Source organism: Pholcus phalangioides, unplaced genomic scaffold (genome assembly GCF_987345545.1).
Source record: "Pholcus phalangioides strain wild (caught in Gottingen) unplaced genomic scaffold, Ppha-v1.0 ptg000011l_1, whole genome shotgun sequence".
Taxonomy (NCBI): Eukaryota; Metazoa; Arthropoda; class Arachnida; order Araneae; family Pholcidae; genus Pholcus; species Pholcus phalangioides.
Genome location: NW_028301604.1, coordinates 61,781,255 through 61,799,831, shown reverse-complemented (window position 1 = coordinate 61,799,831; position 18,577 = coordinate 61,781,255). Strand labels below are relative to the sequence as shown.

Below are 18,577 nucleotides of genomic sequence, written 5' to 3'. Positions count from 1 at the left end.
ATTAAAGACAAGGCAACAACTTTTTAATTAGGTTTTTAAACACAGGGTGTCCGTATGGTATGAAAAGTTATTTTTTAATTTTAATAAGTATACAACCCCTTGTGTGTGTGCAACATGAGTGACTTAGCTGAGTACTACACGTTATTTAGATATTTTTTTAATTGGAAGTATGTTTCTAAGATCAACGGTTCGCCAGTAAAATGCCATGCGCCCCGCTACCTATGCACCCTGTATATCAGGTACTGAATAGTACAGATTGTTACTTCACCTTAATATTCATGTCGTATTTTATTTGAAAATGAAGATTTCATACTTATCGTATTTTATCTAGGAATCTTAGCTAAGTTCCAGTTTTTAAAAAAACAAAAATATAAATAAAAAATCTGAAATTTCATTAAAAATTACGTCAATTCGCAAAGTTGTGATTTATACTCGAAATAAAGGGATAGAAAATAAATTTGAAGTAAAATGCTCATAGCTTCGTACTTTTTTTCCCGCAAGGTGAATAACTTAGTTTAACGAAGAAATATTTTGTTTTGAACCAAATATTTTGCTTAAAAGCATATGAGTTTAATCCATAATTCACTATGCATAACAGCAGCGAGCAATATTTTCATTGGAAACGCACCCGAAGGTTAAAGTATTCCCTACGACGCAAAAAAATAATAATCATCTTAATATACTTTTTTTTTCTATCTCTAAGCTTGAAAGTATAGGCTATTCTTATGCGGAAAATAGGTAAAAAAATAACTTCCCTGCGAAGAAAGCAAGTAAATATAATGTAGTGAGAATCTATAATTTTTAGCTTTTATTCTTTGAAGAATATTGTTATTTGTTTTCCTCCAACTTCTCTCTAAACATTTTCTTGCTCGTTGGAATAGTGCCAAACATATCTGAATTTAGGTTAAAGTAAAAAAATGTTTTTGTTTTTATTATCGAACGTTTTTTACTTTATTTTTTGAAAGACATTCTCATTTCTCTCTCTCTCAGTAATCAAATTTACAGATACGGATATAGCTATAAAATGTTTTACCTCCACAGTACTCAGATTTAAATTCAAATTATTTGTAACCCCAAGAGAAAAATAGAGAAAGAATGGAACAGTGATGAACTGAATAAAGTCATAAAATTCATAGGAAACGTTTTCGAGCAAAAAAAACTATCATCGTTTGTTCGATAAAAGAAGTATCCATTCAATGATATTTTTTCACCTTCGCATTACCACGTAATATCATTTTGCCGCACTATGGCCATTTTGCGCTCACGAGGGCCAAATACGATAGGAAGATCGAAACTAATTGTTCGAAATCTGATAATTTAAATCATACATGCTCAACCCATGGCCCGTGACCTCAACCTATTTTTGTAAGAATGAAGTAAGCGGCACATTCCCAGATCATTAAAGTGACCGCGGTACATTTACAGATCACTTAAGGAGCCCAGGGCGCTGTTGCAGATCACTTTAGCTCCCAGCGGCACACATTTCCCTTTCAATGAAAAGGTCCGTGGAACAGTTCTAGATCACGTGACTCGCGGTACATTTACAGATTATTTAAGTGACCAGCGGGGGACACATTCAAAGATAAACTAAGTGGTCCGGCACCCTGTTCCAGATCACTTAAGTGACTCGCGGTACATTTTTAGATCACTTCAGTGACCTGCAGCACATTCACAAATTCACTTAAGCAGCCCGCAACACTTAAGTGACCGGCTGCACATTTAAAGATTACCTAAATGACCTTTCGCGCTGTTCTAGATCACTTCGGTGATCCGCGGCATATTTTCAGATCACCCAAGTGGCCCGCTACACATTTTCAAACCAATGAAGTGGCTCGCACTCTCCAAAAGGTTGAGCACCCTTGATCCAAATAGTTCCAATTCCGGAATCCTATGCTTTCTTTCCTCTTACCAGGATTTAAATACGGACACATCTCAAAATGGAGGTTGGTGCTCTAACCACTTGAGGGTAAGTTAAGTTTCTCTAACGTAGTTATAATATCGTTAAAGAATTCGTCTCTTGAACTCTAATAAAGAATGGATAATTTATATACTATCTCACATACACATATTCAACACACGGTATATATAAACATTTTCAAGATACTTTTTGATAAGAGAAAACCATATTTCTTGGATTCTCATGAATACTGTTTAATAAAAACAAAGATGAATTTTTTTTTATTTTACGTCCTTAACCCTTTGTGGCCCAAGGGTTTTTTCTGCACTTCGTTGGCACACAGTTCTTACTTTAAAACACCCTTCCCCTCCCTTCAATGAGGAAGGTCCCTGGATGGTTGTTTCTTTGCGGTTTTAGTATAGCTTATCGCCATCGTATAATAAAAAACTCGTTCATTAATTTTTTCGAAAATGACTTTTTGACATTGAGAACATCATATCTTACCTATTACAGCTTTCGAAAAAAAAAAAAATCAGCAACAATATGCTCTCTACAGAAAAAAATGAACCCCCTTTTGTGTGTTAAAAATTCAATGGGACGTCCCATCCTTTCTTGCTCTTCCTATAAAGTTGGGAATTTTTGATGTACGAGGTTTTCATTATAAGGTGACGTTATGAGTTCTGCTAAGAAGCCGAATTCACAGGGGCTTCCCTATTATCCTAAGGGGTCCGTTGTAATAATGAAGTACCGTTGTTTCCTGATGCGGTCGCATGTCAAGTCCACCTCGACATAAGACCGTAAAAGTTAAGCACGTTCTTTGAAATGGAAACGAATCTTCTGTTACCTGTCTCTCTCAACCTTGTTCTTAAAAAACCACATCCCGGATGAGTTCTGGCCAGATCTAACTGAAATATATACTTTACCATACAAACTAATCAGAGTATTCTAGCAATTGATTGGCATTTTCCCCAAGAAATGCTCCTGCATTCTCGTAAAAACAGATGTGGAGATGAGTTGATTACTAATAGCTGTTGCTGTGTTAGTTTTTGCTAGTAAAAGTACATGGAATGCTTTTGAAATAATTTGGATAGATATGGCATTATTTGCCACACCAATTTTCCTTTGGAATCTTGTAATTGTAATTTCTTGTAAGAGTTACATTTTATCGGAAAATAAAATAACCATCAAGATCTAAGCTGAAGTATCAATAAAATGACAGTACATTTGTACAGAAATTTTTCATTGAATGGTAACAATCGACTGTTGTGCATTTTCACAATGAATAACCATTCTTTCAAAATAGTGCGAATACTTTTCAAGTCAGGTACGAAGCTACATTTTACATTCACTAAAGTTTATCGATGTTGAAAAAAACAAAAACCCTACACGTCTTGTTTAACCATATCAGAAATGAAAATTAAAATTCTTATTTCTTACGACGTGGAATCGAGTTCAAATTTCCAAAGCAAATTTCGAAGCAACATCTTAAGTAAACACGATACCAAATCGGCGCATGCACAAAATGTTATGCAGAACACGTTTTCTGGATCGAGAACTTTCAGACACGTTTCGGGCTTGCATCGGGGAGCATGTTACTCTGATTTCATTAGTGGGTGTGTAACCATTTCACTCTCTCTCTCCCCTCTGCCAAAGCTTTGCACGTCACGTGACCAAGCGTTCTTCCAATCGATTCCGGAAGAAATGGTATATCGTCTCTATGGGAACGAGATGGTGGCCACCAAAAGAATGAAAAGAAATAAAGACGGGGATAGAGAAGCCCGATTTTGATCTCCGACAGGGTGGAAAAGCCCACATTCCATTCTTTTCACATCTGTTCCCACAAAAATCTGAGCGTGAATATCTATTATTGCGTACTGGTATTGTGTGAAAAATGAATTAAAAACTTTACTTTTTCAAATGCATACCTTCAAAGACAATAAATGTCAGCATCGTGCGAATCACGCATCAAGACATTATGTGAAGAGCTTATTTTCAAAAGGGAACACTTCAACTTTTGATAAATTTACAGTAGAAGCAAAAAAAAATTTTTTTCCCGGAATGAACTGCTTTACAGTAAAAAATACCCTAACAGGTACCATAAAGGACTGATATAAGAATGTTTAAATACCATGTTTCTTGATCAACATTCAAGGGAGTTATCTACATTAAAATTTTGGAAATGTTCCGTTTGAAAGAAAATTAGTGAAAATGTTACCTTTGGATGAAAATTGGAGCTGGTTAAGTCTGAAAAGTTTTACGCCACCCATTGATTCCAGAAGGTTTTACTTAGCCAAGTAAGATACCCTTACTTCTCTCTTGTGAATAACGTATCATTCTACAGTGAAACCTCCCATAACGGACACTCCCGTTAGCAGATACCTCTACCAGCGGACGCTTTTTTGAATTACGTCGACGCGACTCAATGCATTTTACTATTCATTAACGGACACTCCTCGTTAGCGTACAGAATTTTCGGTTCCATGGGTGTCCATTATCGATAGGTTCTACTATAGAATGCGACTTCGAAAGCGCTTCTGAAAATGTGCCGTTTAAAAAAAATTCCTTAACGCCAATAGGACAACTGCCTTGTTATGTTCCCTTTTGAATGAAAAATACCGAAGTGTGAATGAACAAGATGTTCCCTTTTGGTAGAAACAACCCGCTTTACATTATAACGACAAAATTATAATTCGTTGGGTAATTCGACAGTGCTTATCCTAAAGATTCAGAAACCTTTGAAAAGTGCATTTCGTGGAAATGTTCCCTTTTGAAAATAAGCTCAGTTATATTCGTTCTTGATCTGAATAAACAACCCTCGTTTTTTTTTTTTCATACATCCTGTGATAAACAGTATTAAATAAATAAATATAAAATATTGTCTTTATAATTTTGTAACAGTGTGTTTCGATAACGTTATTGTTGTCTCCGAAACAATTATTATAAGTGCTTCGAAATATATCTTCATTTCTAGAGAGTGCCAGAATCATCTCACTCTTTAAACAAGTGCTGCCACCTCTAATAAAAGAGATACCCCCTTCGAACAGAATGACGATGAATGAATGTTGTCAGCTTTTACTCAAAATTTGTTTCGTAAGAGAATAAAATCGAGACGTGCCAAGAATAATACCTGTCAAGACGATGGATGGGTGAGTGGAACCTATGATACTTATCAGTATAAGAGAATCTTAGATATTTATGTTTATCATACTTGGGAAATTCCATTTATATCAATATTTTTCAATTGAAGCAATCCAACTCAAAGAGAAACCAGTAATAAAAGAGAAATAATTTTATTGTATTATTTCTTAACGTTTTTCGAAAAAAAATTCATAAACATTGCTTAATATTTAATAATATTACCTGTTGGTGTTTATACGTAACTAAGTAAATATTTATTGGATTTTTCAGTAAATTTTAAAATTTATACTTGAAATATAGTCGAAAAATCTTTTTTGTTAATCACATCAAAAGCTTGGGTTGACAATTATTTACGGGAAATTAGGAAATTTAAAAAATCTAAATAATGCGACAAAATTTGTATGTCAAAAAAGGAATCAGAATCGGAAATAAGTTTTTTTTGCGCTTATATTCATTTAAAATTGTCTCTCAAAGTGATATATCGTGTGTGTATATATATATATATACACACACACGATACATGTATATATATAAATATAATCCAGAAAACCCCTGCACTTTTTGCAATGACTCTTCGAATTCACATGATCACCTATCCATTTCAGACCCTGGTGCCACAAATGTGTGGGTTGCTTTTTCTAACTGGAGAATTTTTTCTTTTGTGAAGTTAAGCCAGGGCATATTAAGGATTGTGTAAGTTTTGAATTAGAAATATGATGAATATGAACTTTGAGGAGCTTTCATCAGAAGGCAGCACTTAAAGATGAACTTTCAGAGGGTTTTTAAGATGGCTTCAAAGAAAAACTGCCTCCGAGAAAAAGAGTGATTTATTACATAAAATTTAGTAATAAAATTCTGGAAAAGAATTTTATGTGAAGATGAATATACCATGTATCATCTTAACTGAAAAACATTTGACAAAATGAATTATTTCTACACAAAAAAAATGAAAATTTGACAGCAAAAAAAAATTATAAAGATGTGTTGACATTTATATTTTTAATGCACATTTTTTGAGTATATATATACGTCGAAGTGTGTTCATTCATAGCAATTTATTCCCACCTAATTATGCATTTTTTTCTAATGCATTCAGCATTATTAATTGCATTTCAAAATTTGTGGAGGACGTGTTTATTGTTATTCATCTTGTCACACTGAAATAGTAGTAATATTATAGTAATTTGTTTTTCCAAAATCTTATGTTCCCAGAATGTATGTTATGTAGATTGATTTGCGTTTTAATTAACTTGTTTTTCTCTCTCTATAATGAGTATAATATATTGTTTGTTTTATATTACCAGTGTATTATTTAAAATTTGCCACCCTGATTAGCACAAAAGTGCTTATCAATAAACTTATATTTCTGATATCAAAACACAAATTCCATTTGGAAAGATCAGCAACGAAAGATCCTTTGAAGCAAAAGTTTAAAGGGTCTCATCCCTTATAACATGAAAACACATGGCCTACTGCATGTGTAAATATAAAGGAAACTGTTAAAAAATATAAAGGAAACTGTTCAGTGCACAAAATGAAGCAAAAGTTTGAGATTTCATTGAACCAATCTTATTTAAAATTAAATTGTAAATATTTAAAATTTAAATGAGATTGAGTGAATGTGAAATCTCAACCTTTTGCTTCATTTTAAAAACTGAACAGTTTCCTTTATATTTTGAAACAAATTTTATTCAATTACATTGATGTAATAGTATTTTATCATGCGTGCAAGCTGTTTCTAATGCATTTTTTTTTTAATTTACAAAAAATAAAGTATCCAAGATATGTAAAACATTATACCAGCATAGCATAGCACATAAAATCAAGAACATCTGTAAAACATTTGAAATAAATCAATGGTCAAATAGTATTTTTAATGGTATTTCTGTTAGAGCGTAGTTTTTCGCCATGTTAAAAGGTATGAGACCCCCTTAAAATATGAGATGTGTTCGAAGACCGATTTCATAATCCTATGTTTATTTTTACTTGCAGTAGGCCATGTGTTTTCAATAATTATAGCATATATATTTCGTTCTGGGCGTTAGATATTTCTGCGTAAAAATATCTGGCAGCAAGCCTAGTAGATGCGGCTACGAATTACAAACAAAAAGGAAGCGAAACATTCGATTGTAATTTTTGGAGAAGATGAGAAAAGAAGAGACAACAGAGTGTAGGCAGGCGAACGCACTCTAGTTGCGGTTGCTCTACACTGCAATGTGTTGTTCACTTACAAATGGCGTCGAGATGATACCGATGATGGGGGATGGAGCCGATGAATACAAAAAAGAAAGATATGTCGAGTAAAGTCACGTACGTTCACGTCTACTGCCTACACATCATCATGAGCCCTTCGTTTTTTCTTTTCGATTTTTATTTTTTTACTTCCAGGGCTTATGGGTTAATCCTTGGAGCAAAGAACCTTTCGTAAAGAATGAAGTGAAGTTGTTGGACGTGGTGTGTAAGGCTTTCGGGAGGAGATGAACATCAAAGAGATCATCATCGATTCGTTCAAGAAAGTAATATGTCTCTGAAACAAATAAAAAGCAATATTTTCCTTGAAACACCGACATTGCAGATTTATTTTTCCTTGTCTATCTAAAAAAAAATAAAAAATTACTGGTATTTCTTCTGTTTTTCAACATTTTACCTGAAATTTATGATTTAAAGCAGAGATTCTCACGCGGCGTGATACATGGTGCCCTTGACGTCATGGGATATTCTGAGGGGGACACGGGTGAAAATCAAGTGAAACGGAAATCATGGATGGTGATTAAGAGAGCCATAGAGACCTGCGAAAGAAATAGGTGTAAAGCATTTAAGTGTGGAGAAAAGTGTGACTATTTTTAGCATCATGTAGAAACCCTGCCGGGAAAGGTTGCTGTATAGCCCCCCATATCCTGCTGCAGGGCCCTTAGGGTGGAATTTTTTCTGAGGCCCTCCATACTTAATTTATAGCTTGAAAAGTTAAGAAAAATATATATAAACATCTCGGGCCCCCGGGCTGGAGCCGTAGGAATCCGGAGATCTATCCTTACTTATAAAATTTTTAAACATTTTAAATTCCCTCAGAAATCAGTTTACTGTATTTTATTTTTGCACAATCCGTGGATTTACACCTTGAAAAAAAACACAGAAATTTGTTAGGGCGGATTATATGTCACTGCATCTTTCTTCTCTGCAACTTCTTTTTCCCCTAAGAATGTGAAATAGTAATAATTATTTTCAAAATTAATTTGTAAAAAATGTTTGTCAAAGATTTAACGAAGGCGTCTAGTTGTCAATAGAAAAATCGCAATATTTTTCAACAAAACGTGACAAACAAGCCATGAATTCATTCCAGCCATGAATTCCAACCCATTCTTGAATTCATTATTGATGAATAAAATTTCAATATGCGGGTTATACAATGATATTTTTTCTCCAAGCAGTGAAATTCGCATCTGCGGATTGTACGCCTTCAAGGATTATGCGCAAGAAATTACGGTAATTGGTAGGAAGGGTCTCTCTCTTGGACGTAGGGGCCTTGGTCAAGACAGGGGGCCAGAAGAGAAAAAATGTAGTCCACAGGGTCCATGGGCGAAGAAAAGTCAAGAAACGCGGATTTAAAGAGTTCCATTTATAGTTATGTAGTGTGTGTAGGGGGGGGGGGCATTAGTTATAATTACTGCATTGTTTTGAGTGCTATAACAGGGTAATAAGGCAAGTCCCTAAGCTACATTTTACTGGCGAACCGTTGATCATAAAGGCATACTTCTATTTAACGATAACGTGTCCAAATAACGTGTTGACCTCCTCCTTTTTCCAATATAATCAACAGTTTCTACCAAATGGAACGAATTCTTATTACTAACAATGCCATCGTCATTTTTTTAGCAGTGAATTACTAAAAGACACTAATCCAACTATCGTTGAATATTTAACGACATTTTTTTTTTCCTGCAAAATAATGTTGTGCTTAGCGTCATAATTATGGTTTAATTATTGAAGGGAAAATGATATACTGCTTTATCTTGTTATAGATATGCGTGTTGAGGTGAAGTGTGTGAGTAGAAGCAACTCTCATCGAGCCTCGGAATTCCACCACACCCACAACAAGCAGCTGAGTACTGATTTAGTATTAAGTGTTGAATTAATGAGGGACACCAGCCTGTATATAATTAAGCTAATTCAGAAGTGTTACCGGAGTCTTCTCTATAATACAGCATGTGTGTGTATGAAGCGTGCATTAAATTAAATGTTCGTCCTTTCGCGTAAAATCTTCTCGCTACCCAGAACAACGCCTTAGCCTTTGTTTTTTCCGCATGGCAGATACAGCGACACAAAAGACACACGTACAGGGTTGTCTGTAATGAGACTCGCGATTTCATTCAAATTATATCACTTAAACCGGACACTTACAAACGATTAATTAAGTCGGCTGGTTGCAAAACTCGTTAAGCGCCATCCAGATTTTTTTACGCAGTGAAAAAAAACCAACTTTTGTAGAGTGTATTTTTCAAGCTGACTACTTGAAATTTAATATTTTAACGGAAATATTCGTTTGAATTCGATTTCATAAATACTTTTCCTAAATTTTATATAGTTTTTGCGTTATTTAGCAATTTTTTGGATTTACAGAGTTTTGCTACTGTAAGAAGGATTTATTAAGTTTTGCTGAAGTATGGTTATGGTTCCTATTTTTCTTTAAAAAAAAGTGACAAAGAAATTTTATAAAATAAAATCTAATAAAATAGTTTTATTATAAAACACAAAAGTAAAAACGTCACTTTTTTATTACTTGCAGGATTTTTTTTAGCAATATTGATGATGCTCATTAATTGCCAATCATTGTCGTTATTTTCTTATAGCATGACATGGGCCAGCTAGGTGAATAAACTGGCCATCAGTTAAAATTTGGTCCTCAGAAGAGACATGAAATATTGTAAAATTACTTGAAAAAATAACTAAAAGGATGATAAAAAAATCGCTATGAATATGACTACATGAAAGAACACGTAGTTTCAGAAGTTGACTGAAAAAGGGATAACTCTCGCGAGAAACAATTTTTCCGCTCTCTTGCAGCGTTACTAACACAAAAATACGTGAAAAATATTGACATGAAGCCTGGTAATATCAAAAAGAACGGAAGGGGGGGGGGAAGAGCCATGTTTTAATGAATTTTGCAGTCAAACCAAGTGCACCAAGTATGTACAGGTGAGGATATAACGAGTTTTGACGCAGATGGAATCGAATGGATTAATGTGGCAGTAGGCAAGAGGGATTTACAGAGTTTGGCAGCAGTATCGGATTTTCGAAGGTTTAGACTGTTCAAGTCTCTTTGCGGCTGTTCAAGCCACGAAGCTCACAGAGGTTGGCTAAACGAACGAAATGGCGCGAAAATCTCCATTATCGACTTTTTAGATTTAATGAGTTTTGCAATGGGACGACTCAATCCTAAATTCGTAAGTTCCTTGGTATATTCAGAATATTTCATAATGTCATATGCATACTGCATAATATAACGCTTTTGTTGATTATAAAACACTATCTATACCTCTTTATATTTCTATTACTGTCTATTTCTTAGCAAAAGATGTGAGGTAACGGATATTTATCTAACTGGTCTACACTCTGTCTAGTCAGTTTAGGCAATAAAGAACGGAAATGCGCATCACTAAACAAATTAACCGAAAATTAATATCTAGTCTAGAGTACTAGTTGAATGATAAAGGAGATAAAATGCCACAAATATACATATTTGTCAACGAAATAATAGACGTTCAAGGATATATAGGACAATCCGGAGAACCTATTCGGGGTCTCTTATACTTATTTATTAGTTATTTTCCTCTCCGAGAAGGCCATCTGCCATTGATCAGAAAACAGACATCTGTGACAAACATCATGCATTCTTAAATGACTCATGCCGTAATGATCGTCAAAATTATCCATCCTCATTCGTTCCTAAATGTTTTCGTATATCAAGAAGCGCTTTACCTACGGATCACGATATCACAACCCGAACTTAGTATTATATCACGTGAATTAGTAAAGCAATACTGCAGATTCTGTATTTGTTTAATAAGGAAATAGACTCATGTAACAACAAAGAGAGATACTGATCAATTAATTAATGTAACAGTAATCGTGCGTGAATTATATTAATGAAAATGTTACAGTGATCAATACGTCTTATATTTTACCATCATTTTATTGTGTTTCATGACCGTATATAGGCGGATACACAGGGGGGGAGGGGGGATGAGGACAATGCTGAAACCGGTTCAATAAACAATTTGTATTATCGTCATAGGCGACAAAACGGAGGAGAACATTCACCCTCCTTTCACTATACACACCCTTGGTCATACGATTAATACGATTAATTAACCCTTGGTCATTCGCTCACCCCCACCCCCGTTCGAGGAGCCTGTATCCGCTTATGTAATCGTATTGATATTTTTCACACATCAAGGATTTTAAAAAAGAGCGTCGATGAATACAGTAGGCCTACTGTCAAGTGCTTTAGTATCGCTTCTCTAAACCACTTTAATCAAGAATTTCTGCTTCCAAACTATACGGCAGAGTCACTGGCTCACTTCCTGGAGCCAGTGACATAAGCTGGGATCTTTGGTGGATCTCCGGGCAGGAACTTTTCACGGGTCCCTTTACTTTATAATGTTCATTCCGGGCTGGAGCTCTGCCAGCCTTCTCTATGAAAGCCATTCAGCATTGCGTAGGCTAGAATAAACTTGGCCGCGAATAAAGTGAAATCTTTTATTGTTATATTTAAATGCTGGACATTCAGCATTTAACGATTTTGTCATTTATTTATATTATTAATATATTATTATATTATTTATATTATTAGCCTTCCAAGTGTATTTGAATAATCACTCTTCTAAAGATCGAAGAGACTTATAATTTGAATAAACTTTTAACAATTATAAAATCTTGCATTCTATTGTTTTTGTTAACAACTCAGCAACAATGATCTGAAAATCTGAGCGAAAAACACAGGCCTATATGAAAAGTATGTGGAAACTGAAGAATAAACTATGAAGTTTTGAGTGTGATTTATTGTTAGTTTTAACAAAATATATATACACATATATATAATAGATGATAGAAAATGATAGAAAATTAAATTATGATAGAAAACTTCTAAATAAATTGCATCAAGTCAGAAAAATCGAAATATTAGGTTTCTAATGCTCTTACTTTGTTGAAATTACAGCGGTACCTGGAGACACAAGTATAATTCATTCCTGAAAGTTATTCATATCGTGAAGTAGGCTACACTTTTACATTTTAAAAGATAGAAATCTCTTTAACCATTTAACTACTTACGGTACTTCAAAGTACCAGATTAAATAATTTTTTGTTTACTAACCAAGTGTTTGAAAACAGTTTTTTTGTCATTAATAAGAACTAATGACCTACAAAGTATTTTACATAGCAATTATCAATTTTAACCATCATTATATTTCTATTGATATTCATTATTATTTTCTTCTTATTCTACTTTTCATAATGTGGTAGATAAAGGGTTAATTCGTTTCGCATTCACAGATGATTGATACTTGTGTGAACCAATTAGTATTTTACGATACAATGTATTTCATACAGACTAAAAGCAGTTCTGCTTACAAGATAAATATAGTATACTTCAGGGGTGCAGGCAAGATCGACTTTTGGACAGGGCACAAAAAAGCTTGGGGGTCACAAAAATTTTCTTTCCGAGAAATTTTGAGTTACCACCCTTCAAAAAACGTTTCACTTAACAGAAATTGGTTAATATAGCATATAAAGGGTATGTTCTTTCGATATTTCAATTTTTTCACCAAAATATATATTTTCTTGAATTTTTGGTCGGCTTCGGAGGGGCACAGGCCGAGAACTCCTCTGCGGATAGGCGTACGCAGAATTTTCTCAGGGAGTTTCAATTTTTTGTTCTTCTCAAGAGGGGTTACTTTTTTTCCTGTTTAAATAACACTATACTCTCGGCTTGAGGGAAGCCGAGCCTCACCTTACGCCAATGCCTTCGCGTACGCCTCTTATATACTGTAGGCTTCTACATTTGTCGACAATAAGTACGGCTATCGCGCAGTTCGCTTCGAGTTGTTTGGAGCACTACGAGCTTTCCTGAGTCGAATGAAATTTTTCTTAACGTTCGAATCTCGTAAGTCGAATATTTTCTCACAACTTAAAATATTTTTAACGAATAAGTTTTCCTCACATAACTTGGATCACGTGTTATAGATAGTGTAACGTAACTCGAGGTACAGTTGTGTACTCTAAATTCTATTTATTACTACGTTCAAGATAAAGTTAGCAAATTTAATAGACTCAACATATAGCGATATTCTGATGCAAACATGCCAAAACGAAAACTATTTTCCAGTTCACCTTATTGAATAAAAAAATTCAAAAAGGAATTTCTGTATTTGTTTTTTAACGCCTAACGAGATAAACAGAACGTACGCGTATTTCGTACAAGAATTCCTGTTAAAAATCAACGTAAGCGATTTCCATTGGACATAAGCGATAACGAATAGACTATAACTCAACCTATCACACAGTATTGAGATTTTTAAACAGTACAGAGGCGGCAAAAGATGGAGATGGTAGATCGGCGATTGGGTGAATACTTGCGTGACGTTTAGATCATCACGCGATCTTTTACTCAAAAAAAAAAAAAGGATAGAAAGTATTTTCTTAGCCTCCGAATAAGAATTTGCTCTCATTGGCTGTAAGGAGGTGGAGCTAAAGCGCATTCTTCGATCCAGACTATGACGTCAAACCGATGCCCGTCATTTTCACGAGTCGGAAACGAGGGGTCGAGGCAATGCGAAGTTCGCCTTTAAGCGCTTTCCTGAAACATTGATGCCAAGAAAAAAAAAAAGACAAAACTAAGACACTTTCCGTATAACGAAAAGCACAAAATAGAATTCGCTAGAGCTTAAAGAAATGAACTACTTATACGTTCATTATTTAGCGATAATCCAATAAAGTACAAGAAAAGTCGATTACAATAAGCGAGAAGACACGATTAAAAACGATTTTTAAATAATGTTCTTAAAAGTGAAAATGAACTGCCCATTACTGATATGGTGGCAATTTAATGTAAAACTTAAGAAACCTTTCTTTGCTAATTATTGTGGAAAATGTTTTAATATAATTTGAAGCCTATCTGCATTGCAAGGAAGCGAACCGTTCTTCGATTATGTAATTTTGAAAAACGTTTTTAGAAGGAAAGGATATTTCTAGAAGTTACCGATCATGAGCAATTATAATGACAATTTTAAATTCGTTTTATGAAAGGAGAAAATTTTTCTTTTGTTTTGTATCTTCAGTGGATAAAAGCTTAAGTCTTATTCTAAATAATAACTGGATTGGATAATAATTGGATTCTTCTTATTCCGCATAACTTCAGGCGATCCCGCTTATAACGTTTTTGAAAATATCGTCGTGAAAAAACGTCGTAAGCGGGAAAATTCTTTTAACGGGAAATCTCGATGAGTACTAGTAAGAGTTGGGAGTGCGAAGATGAGTCGCATTAAACGGGTAAACATTCTAAGTGGGAACGTTATAAGCGGGATCTACTTGTTTTCCTATTGTCTAACACAGTGTTTCGCAAAGTGTGCGTCGTGGCTCCCAGGGGCGTCGTGACGAGCTGGAAATATTGACGTGTGTGCACCTATTTATGTTTTGAAGTAGTTCTTTTATGAATGCACAATATCTACTAAACTGTGCAGGGGAGCCGCGAGTGACAAAAGTTTGAGAGCCACTGTTCTAACAGTTAACGGCTCAGGAGTAGCGAGGAAAAAATATACAGTTTTCTGCATTTAAAATTAAAATATTTATCATTTATAAATATTGTATGGCTCAAAATTATTGCGGTTAAATACCATTTTAATCACCTAACATAGGAACTGTGGTGAAAAACAATAAATAAATAAAATATAGAAAAAGATGAAGAAGACCCTTCACTTTCTTTTTTTATGATAAATTCTCACCTCTCAGAAATTGAAACTCTCTATTCGTATTCAAATCGAGTGCTCAATGATCCCAGAAAATAAAATAAAAACCTATCTCATCACACGTTCCCTAAAGGAAATTGACTGATTTGCATGTCAGACAATCGAACCGATAGCATTTTTTTAGACTTTCTTCGATTTAGTATTTTTTAAAGGTTTTAATAGCAGCATATAATAACGCTTTTCTTTAATGTATTTGTATTCGGCAGCTGGCACAAAGTAAGAAAATAAAGGAGAGAGATATCACACATAAGTCCGACTTTTCTAGTCCAATTTCTTCTAATTTCAATTCAAAGTATGTCTTAAATTTTAATACTTTTGATAAAAACTTTTTTTTGTATATATCGAGCAAAATAAGGGGAAAAAACTATTATGTTCAACTTCTGGATTTAAGCAAATTTAAATATCACAATCGTCACATATTTTCCACTTTCGTCGAAAAAGAGATGAAAATCAGTTTTTTTATTGAATCTACAACACCATTTAGATTTTTTTGCCTAATTATAAATGAAGGAATATTTCACATTCGATTTGAAGCTTCAATCACGTTTTATTTTTGTTATATTATAAAACCTCCCTATACAGTCAAACTCGGATATAACGACCTCAGTTGTATCCACTACTAAGTTTTAATTTTAATAATTGGTTCTCTCGGCTGATTCCCATAGAGAACAATGCTAATGAACCTTGATTGTAATGTCGATAAAAACGCAACGATTTCGGATATAACGACACATTGTTCGATTTTTTTGCTTCCGTTTTTATGGCATTTTCCCAAGAAATTCCTAGAATAGATATTTATTACATTTTTGACGCTTTTTTTCCCTCTCACCTTGCTTATTAGTATGGCTCGTAAACGGGACATTCCCGTATTTTCCGTAATTCTGTCCTTCTCAACTTTTTTTTATAGAATAGCCTTATATTTTCATAGCTAATCTTGATTTATAATCGAAACTAAAATTCGGGACGACAATAATTTGCATAATTTAGAAATTAAATTACAATGCATATAAATGTTCATAAATACAAATTTGAATCACATATATGCGTCATGCCCAACTTAATTTTTCATGAATACATTTTTATTAACTGCAGACTTTATTTTTATGGCGTTTTATTTAATTAAAGTAAGATTCGTTGAAAAACGGAACATTTTTATAAGAAGAAGTCGGGAATGTTTTATATATTGGTGATGCAAATGAGCAAGTTGGAGCATCAAACATGCAATAAATCTTAAATAAAACAGACAAACATTCCCTGAATGCGATTAACTCTAATCTTAGAAATTTCTCGGCAAAATGTCATCGATACGGATACAAAAGCAACGGAAAAATATGTCGTTATCTCCGAAATGGTTGTTTGTCATTGATGTCATACGCAACGTTCATTAACATTGTTCCCCACAGGAATAAGCCCAGACCCCTAATTTTCGTTATAACCGAATTTGACAGTATTTCGGTTCAATAAATATTTTTAAGCGTTATAATATAATCACTCACACCACGAATCATAATTTATGTTAGTTATACAACGAGTTAATTGTGTTATGCATTAGACGATGGTCAAAGTGAAATATAGTCAAACTCGGAAGTAACGACATCGAAGATTTCTCGAAATTTTATCGTTATAACCAAATTGTCGTTACAACCGAGGTTGACATTTCTAAGACCTTCTTTAACGAGAAATATAATCGAGGTGTCGTTACAACAGAGGTCGTTATAACCGAGTTTGACTGTATAAGTTGAAGTGCGTGTAACAGAAAAATGATAGGCGTTATTGTAGTTGAAAGAGGTCTGATTTGTAATAAGCAGTAATGGGCCGGCGAGGTTTTAATGTGGAAGGAGAGAAGTTTTTCGAAGGAGGGTAAATGATTAGGAAGAGATTTTTATGCTACTCACTCTCAGATCGATGGCCAGTCCGTGTGGGCACGTTGCCATGATGTCGAAAAGAAACATTCGGTTGCTGCCCACGCATTTGAGGTTGAAGCCAAGAGAAACTGGGCAATTGTCCAGTGTTCAACTTGCGCTGCTTATACCTGTCTGCTCTAGTAAAGAGGAGAATGTCGTGCCTCTAAAATTTATTTACTTATTTATTTATTCTTTCCGGGTTGTGAAAATTAATTTTTTTAACAGCTGCTATTTTCAATTACTCTATGATACTAGAGAGCGAGTTGTACGAACATTAATACTTTTTGTTTATACATGATGTGATTATTGGTCAATTTATCTCTGTATCTTCAGAATTTTAGAGCTTATCATGCTGCCAACCAATTTTTGTTCACTGGGTGAGCTGCAAACAAATCCTATTTGTAATAAAAAAAACTGTTCTAAAAACAAAATGGATGCATTAAAGCAGTTGGTCATGCCGTTTCTTGCATTAAAAAAAAAAATGAAAGAGGCATGGGCGTACGCAGGGTTTTCGCAAGGGGAAGAGGGCGTTTCATAATTTTTTCCTTCTGGGGGGGGGAGGTTACGTTTTTTCCCTACAAAATAACACCATAATCTTGGCTCAGAGGAGGGGGGTTTGAGCGTACGTCAAAGAAAAGACGAAAATAAGAAAAAGAAGCGAAGTATAGAAAATGTGCCAATTTTCACTGCAAAAAATAAAGAAGAGAAATTCACGGCCCAAAAAATACAGAAATATTGGTGCACAAACGAGTGTATACATTTCATTTAGGCCAGATTATACTATAAAAGTTTTATAAAGTTCTTTTATGAAACTTGAAACAACCAATAAGTCTGTTAGTTACATTAGCTCGAATCAAACTTTTATAGTGTAATATAGTAACACACACACACACACACACACACACACAATTCTCAAATAGCTACTATACATCGTTATCTTTCACATTAAAAGAGCCTCATATTTCCCTTATGGTTTAACCCTTTGACTACCAGATTATGAAAAGTAGAATGAGAAGGAAATGGTAATAAATATAAATAAAAGTATAAATACAATGATAATAATAAATATTTATTACGTAAAATATTTATTTGGTAGGTCATTTTAGCTCAAATGAAAAAAATATATAGATATACTGTTTTTCAAACAATTATAGTTAGTACATTATTATGAATATATATAGGAATATATGTTTACATCTTTTATGAAAGGATGTTTAAAATATATGTGAAGGATAAATATCCATGTGTATTGTAATTTTAAAACGATAATGAAAAAAGTTAAATGATCAAAAATAAAAAAATGATTACAACTTTGGCAACTTTGGTTCTTTTAAATTTTTAACTTGGATAGAAGAGAAATTTTATGCACAGTATTACTGTATATTCAAACTTAATTTATATTATCACTTGTGCATATACAAGTTGTATAAACATAGTGCATGATTGAGAAATTCTTAAATTGTAATCAACTACAGTTTTTATCCAATAAATATACCAGTGCTTTAATAATTAAAAATAATGATAAATAAATTTTTATATGAGCTTCACTTTTTTTGAGATAGATTGTTTTGAGATGATTGCTCCCAAAACTGCCTACACATAGTTGCCAATAACAT

The 18,577-nt window shown here is 33.8% G+C and overlaps 1 protein-coding gene across 1 annotated transcript in view; it reads right to left on the bottom strand.

The window, feature by feature from the left end:
* LOC149080671 (stress-activated protein kinase JNK-like) overlaps positions 1-18,577 on the bottom strand; it is a 67,741-nt gene that overhangs the window by 26,289 nt on the left and 22,875 nt on the right. The window lies entirely within an intron of this gene.